The sequence below is a fragment of the Sparus aurata genome, chromosome 17 (assembly GCF_900880675.1).
Source record: "Sparus aurata chromosome 17, fSpaAur1.1, whole genome shotgun sequence".
NCBI lineage: Eukaryota > Metazoa > Chordata > Actinopteri > Spariformes > Sparidae > Sparus > Sparus aurata.
Window position 1 is genome coordinate 18,695,045 of NC_044203.1, and position 6,869 is coordinate 18,701,913.

Below are 6,869 nucleotides of genomic sequence, written 5' to 3' on the forward strand. Positions count from 1 at the left end.
GTGAAAAAACCCAGTTCGGAATCAGCCTGTATCCTAAGTATCAGTTTTACTATTGGTTTACTGAATATTTAGTCCGAATGACTGTGTGGATCGTTGGGAAGGATTCTTTCTTATATGTAGTTATTTACTACTGCCAAAACCAAGCACTGAAGTTAAGATCCATTCTACAAGCTGTACACTGAACTTGCCTGAAACCCCTAGAGATGGCATAGACACCATTTTTCCTTTCACTACAGCTCTAGCCTGCTGTCACTGTGCTTGTGGCTCTTTGCAGGTTTAAATGCCCAGTTGGGACAAAGAGGGAATTATATTACACCTCATTTCATATCTTCAAGTGAACCCTTACAATACACAACTGCCCCAACACTAGCCAAAACGGTACAATTAAAAACAAACAACTTAATGATCAATTGTGACTGTACTGGGCACTTCCCAAGTGACACCAGGGATTTGAAGAAGAGGTTCCTGCCAGGGCCGAGTGAGTTCCTGCAGAGTGAACAGGCAAAGTGACTGCAGAGGGCCTTGGCGCCATAGTGAGAGCTGCCTCTCCATATACACCAAGCTTGGACAACTTGCGCAAGGCAAGCCAGTGTTTTCCACCGGGACAACTGGCCTGGTGTGGCCCTGGTTACAGCTGTTTCAGAAAACTAAACTTGTAAGCAAGATAAAAACCTAGCTGTCATAGAGAGGAGTGAGACCATATAACCCACTTTTAAGCTTCAGATTCCACTGAGTGTATCTGCGCCGTGTTCCAGCCCTGGAACGGCCTCCAGAGCTGTTCGTGGCCTTTCTAGCCAATGCTCATGGTTCCACCAGCTGCACCATGGCACATTTCAGAAGCATCACAGAAGTAACTGTCTGCTCTGCTCCATAGAGAAAAAGTCTATTTTTGACAAAAGTGGACAGCAGCTGAATTTAGCTGCACAGAGCATATTGAGTCAGGCATGAAATCAGACACAGGACCTGCATACAGAATCCTGTCATTTTTCAAAATAAAATGCCCAATGAAAACTCGGGATCCACAGCACAACAAAGTTGTAAACATTACCAATAAACACTTCAAAACAGACAAACAACAAAACTATTTAACTATGTAACGTCCATGATAGAGGTACAAACATCAAGGAAAAATTATGAAATAAATTATGAGTATGAAGCCACATGGAGGATACAACAAAACCGCATCGACACAGGTCACAGAAATGTGCCTGGTGGAATCAAGCCATTGGACCTTCCTGATGTTCCTCGACAATCTGACAAGCACGCTGACACCTTAAGCTCCAAACTCCCAATAAAACATCCTGCTCGAATACGTGATAAAGAGGTCCATGAACAGCTATTAGGTACCAAGGGAATTTTAGTTGAGTTTGGTGAAGAGCAAGCCCCTGGGAACAGCATTAGTTGTAGTGGCTCTACTCAGAATCGTAGCCTCATATGAATCACACTTCACCACTTTTTTTCTTTCCCATACACAATTATTGGAAGAGGAACATCACATTTGTGCCAAGATGACTATTTATGTTATCTTAATTTGATCGGGTCCAGTCAAATTTGTAGTGTGGAAAAATCATTGTCTATTGTCATTATATTACTTAATGTTTGCAGGGAGAAAACCAAAGGATAGTCTCATCCAAGAGTGGGCACTCAACTTCCCTTCATATAACGGTTTCACTTTTTGTCTTATCAAGGCCCCTAAGTAATATCTGTAATCATGACTTCTTCTGTTGTCTTTCTTTTTGATTATTCAGTTTAAGTACGTTCTTGATCGTGGATATTGAGCCAAGGGAGCCCATGCAGACAATGTACTAGAGTAAGAAATCCCATGACTGGCCCTCAGATAATCCCTTTGTCACTCATGACCATTTTTCTTTCTGTTACCTTGCCTTTTGCCTTTGTACTATAACCTTCTGTAATTCTCTGTTCACATGGCAGGTACCAAAATCTTACAATGCCCTAAAATAAGTAGGACCATTGGGTTGAGCCCACTGCAGGAGGACGGCAGGTTAATCTGTCAGCAGCTGTCCTACCAGTTTCATGACCAAGATTATCCCCAGTAGCCTTGCATCACCCCCCAACTCACCCTCCTCACTCCCGTCACCGGGGCACCAGGTGAGTATTCCCTGGCCCTGGGTCCCAGGAGGACCCGAAATGTGCTGGTGGTGCCTTCTGTGATCCTATTGCCCTGGACACAAGCAAGACTATTGGAGGCCCTGCTCTCTCCAGCCACTCGCTGGCGTTGCCTCTCAGTTAGTTTTTGGATCTCCGAGGGTTGTCATCAATGGGTGCAGACCAGAATGCCTGGCGATGCAATTGCATAGACCTACAAACATGAACTTGAACCAATCAGGGTAAGGAAACACGGAACACAGCACTGAGAAACACTGCCAGTTGGGGTGGTGCTTTATCTGTTTTCAAGCAGAATAAAAATGGTACAACTGCCTTATGACCAAGAGGGCCCCCCCAGCCCACCCAACGTTACGGCAGTAACAGTAAAATGTAATATGCACAGAAATGTGCAAGTGTATCCATGTCGATCCTCTTGACCTATGGTAGTAATTCACATTGCCACCAGTGGTTCAGTGGTGGGAATCTGAGGGATCATGTAGTGGTTGCACCACTTGAATTTTTGTGGTGAGGCCAACCTTTACATTGCCTCCAACCCACTTTTTGCCCACGCTTAGGGGGACCAATGGAGGGGGAGTACCAGGTCAGTTGTCCCTGGTCATTGGTCATGAGAGGGCTCGAAATGTGCTGGGGGGGCCTTCAGAGATCATCTTGCCCTGGACACGAGCAAGACTCGGCAGCCTTGCCCCCACCAGCCACTAGCATGGCGTTGGCTCTTAGTTTGTTTCTGAATTCCAGTGGGTGTTATCAATCAGTGCAGACCAGAATGCCTCTTGATACAATTGCATAGACCTACAACCACAAACTTGAACCGATTGGAGTAATGAAACACGGAACACAGCACTGAGCAACATGTGCCAGTTGGGGCCATGCTTTGTTTTCAAGCAGAAAAAAATTACAGAATCGCTCCATGACTAAAGAGCCCTGGGCCATGAGAGAACTGAAAATGTGCTGGGGGCCTTTAGAGATCATCTTACCCTAGACACAAACAAGATCATTAGTGGCCCTGCCAGCACCAGACATTAGTCTGGGATTGCCTCTCAGTTTGTTTTTGAATCGGCACACCTACAAACATGGACTAGAAACCAATCAGAGCTATGCAGTGCTTTGTGACACATGCAAGTTAGGTTGGCGCTTGGTCTGTTTTCCAGCAGGAAAAAAAAAGGCCAAATTGCTTCATCACCATATGATGATTGACCATACATACAAAAAGCTACAAAGGAACTAGCGAACTTGCTTGGGTTCTACCATACTCAGATGTCATGGCATGCAATTACCATGAAGTACCGTTTTCTGTAACTGTCCACGTTTTGTTTCACACCCTACCTCTTTTGGAGGAAGCTTTCGTGATTAACAGACCACAAATCTAAAGATGACTTATGCATTATCTTTTGGGGCGCGTGACATATTTAACAATCTGCCCAAGTCTATAGTCCTTTTCACACAGAGACTCCCCAAAATCGCAGCAACGAAGGCTCGCCTTTATAATGCTTTTGTTTGTTCACACTGAACCAAGCAGTTGCAGAACCAAAAAAGTCTTGACGGTACATCTCATGACGTTAACATCTGTGTGGTTTTTTTCAACGTGTTTCCACCTGTTAATCTAAACATGTATCAGCCAACTGTTGATAATCATTTGGATGCAGTTATAATGTGTTGTGATAGAGATCAGGACCCACAATGCATCCCGTCTCGCCTCTGCTGTGGCCCTGATACTACCTTCGGAGGTGGATCAGACAGAAACTGTCCCCCTCTCCACATCTGTAACTTTACACAGACGGCGAGGCGGAGTGTGAATGGGGCTAATGAGACTCAACACTTGGGAAACCTGGTGTCTTACGTAAACCTGTGCATGGCTGAAATGGGACAAACAAATTGCCCTGGATGTTTTTACCCACATCAGCTGACTGTGGTGGGCCAAACTCCACACAGAAAATACTGCTGGGATTTGGAGGGGGTAGGGAGGGTGAGGAGAAAGATGCGCGCTGCATAAAGTGGGCTGACAATGCATCTCTCCTGCATTAGGCCGCTAATGCATAGTGACTGGCCCCCTGGGACTTCACTCAGTGCTCCCAATGGTCAGTTTAAATATGACTCTGCATGCTTCCTAAAAATAAATGATCATATTGACTGTGCATTCGATCACGTCTGCCTGTACAGCATACAGAACTGCCGGTACATTCGCTGTGCTTTGAAGTATATGAGGACCATTCGCAGGCTTATTGACCTGAACTCTATCTGAGGTGTCGTTTGACAGTTTTAATAATAACAAACTGCTGTCGGCCAATTTAAGGTGTGTATTTTTTCCTGACCATGGTGTAAATACAGAAAGCATAACCTGTATTTTGAAAGTCCAAAGCATGTTGTTAATGCCTGACTGAATAATGTGAAGGGAAAGAATACAACATCTGTTGGAAATTCCATGTCTTGGTTGGAGACCTTTCAATTTATACCTCTGGGCAGGACAATAAAAAATGTGATCATGATAATCCAAGCAAAGCTTTTTTTTAATGAACTCTTAACACCATCTTCATAAGGGGTTCTGTTGCCTTTAATTGATAAGAAAATTACGTGTGATATCCCTACTCGAGATCTTCATCCCCAGAGTTCAAATCCAAATTTCCTTTATTAATAGTTGGTTCTTGGTCTTCTCACCATATCAGTGTTGCCAACCAGTCATAAAATCTATGCGCACGCTCACACTTAGCCAGTTAGTTGTTGTTGACTGCGCTGTCAAAGAAGTGATTGACAGACAACATGATTATTGAGAGATCAGATGACAACAAGGTCCAATAATATATAAAGCAACTCTGCAGGGATCAATAATAGCACAGCACAATTAAGACCAAGGATACACTCATGTGAGTCATGCTTTCAAGCACGTCATATGAAGAAGACCATATAAAGGTTAGTGAGTCTTGTTTCTTGGCTGGATAACTAAGTAACCAAGCAACCAGTTAAATTTCACATTTAAGCCTATGGTAATTCATGCCAGTGCCGGTGGTTGGCCAGGTAAGACAGGAGTGAGTGCATATTATTCCTTCTATCAGATACAGGGTCATAACGGATCCTTTCAGATTATTTTGAACACTGTCAAATGTGCTTCATGAAGTAAAACTGCTTTGCAACAATCAATTACAAAGACGTCTATGTGGGTGGGACCGGTAATTTAAAGAGCAAGAAAATTGAGCAAAACCTACTAGCTCGACCTCTGGAGGAAATAGTGTCCCCTGGGAAGTAGTAGTTTGTAAACAGAATAGTAAGCAAACAGAAAGTCACTTGAGACTACTGCATGTTATCAGTAAAGGGAGACCTATGGTACCACAGTGCACGGTACCATAGGGACCAGATGGTTGTGCCACAGGAAGACTTAAGTGATTTATTGTTGTTTCTCACCACTTTTGATTAAAATGTATTCCATTTTTCTCCTAGTGGGAATGTTAGGTGTAGCAGGGCAGGAGATGTAGTGTAAGCTTTTTAGCCAGGAAGGAAAGGATATATTGTTACAAGGTATCCAAGTCATGAATGGACATGGCAGTGCTGCTCAGTGGTCAGTGGCCACTTGTTTGTATTGCATTAAAAAATTCACTTGTGGACCAAAAAAAAAGCATTTTCCCCATAGAATAGTTGACAGGACACCTCAGACGAATTGTGACTTTCAATTTTTTTTTTATCCCACAACCCGAAAGCTAGAAGCTATTTTTGCCAAATACCAGGTAAGCAGGTGATTATAAGGTTTACCGACTTGATACAAAAGATGATCTGGAAAATTTTAGTTGTAGAACTGCAACCGTACCCACTATGAAATACTTTGGCCCAAAACAGATGTATTGCTCACCGTCACTAGTGTGAACTTACAATTGACGCTTTCATTTAACAACTGTGGCACACGCCCAGTCAACTGTATTACACAAAAAAGAACCAGTACTTCTACATACTTGTAGGTCCTAGAAGGGTTACAGCAATTATTTTCTGGTCTCAACAGCATTGCGGTCACTGTGTAAGAGAAGGGAGGGAATCAGGTCCCACTTTTTCGAGGAGGTAAGGATTCACTTCATGCCTTTTCCTCACTAGCACTAGTCGGTCATCAGTCCGTCCCCTAACCAAATATCCATCAAGTTTGGAATGGCCAGAATGATTCTGGTAACGACCTGACATTTCATCATAATTTGGCAAGTGCAGTATAATGGAGATGTCATGAAACATTATACTTTATTGAAAAATCTTCATAGTTTAGGACTTCAATTTTAAGGTTAAACAGGCACTAACGAAAAAGCTACTTGTTAGTAATGACATTTACAACTTAAGCACTGCCACCTTCTACTACAGTTGTTCATCACTACTATCTAAAAAGCCTTCTACAAGCTGATTAATAATAGAAAATGTTACTTTGATTTAAGATTGCAGAATGTTATTCTGAGTGTGTTTGATACTACCACTAGGAGTCGCCCCAGGAACTAATATTGAACCGATAACAAGTATGATTTCTTAAAAACTGCACCCAGGTGTCACATATCACAAGTTACTATAACTTGTCAAGTCACCCTTCAATTGAATAGCCAATGCATTTGCTTTAATCCACAACTGGTGACCATTTAATCCACTCAACACATGGATTCCTCACGTTGTCATTAATCTGCTGTACCACAGTTCCTTATAATGGGAAAACATGTAGAAGGAAAGAAATCTAGTTAATAAGGTTTTCTCACTGTCCAAACAGCAGCAAAAAGGGATAGCACGTTAAG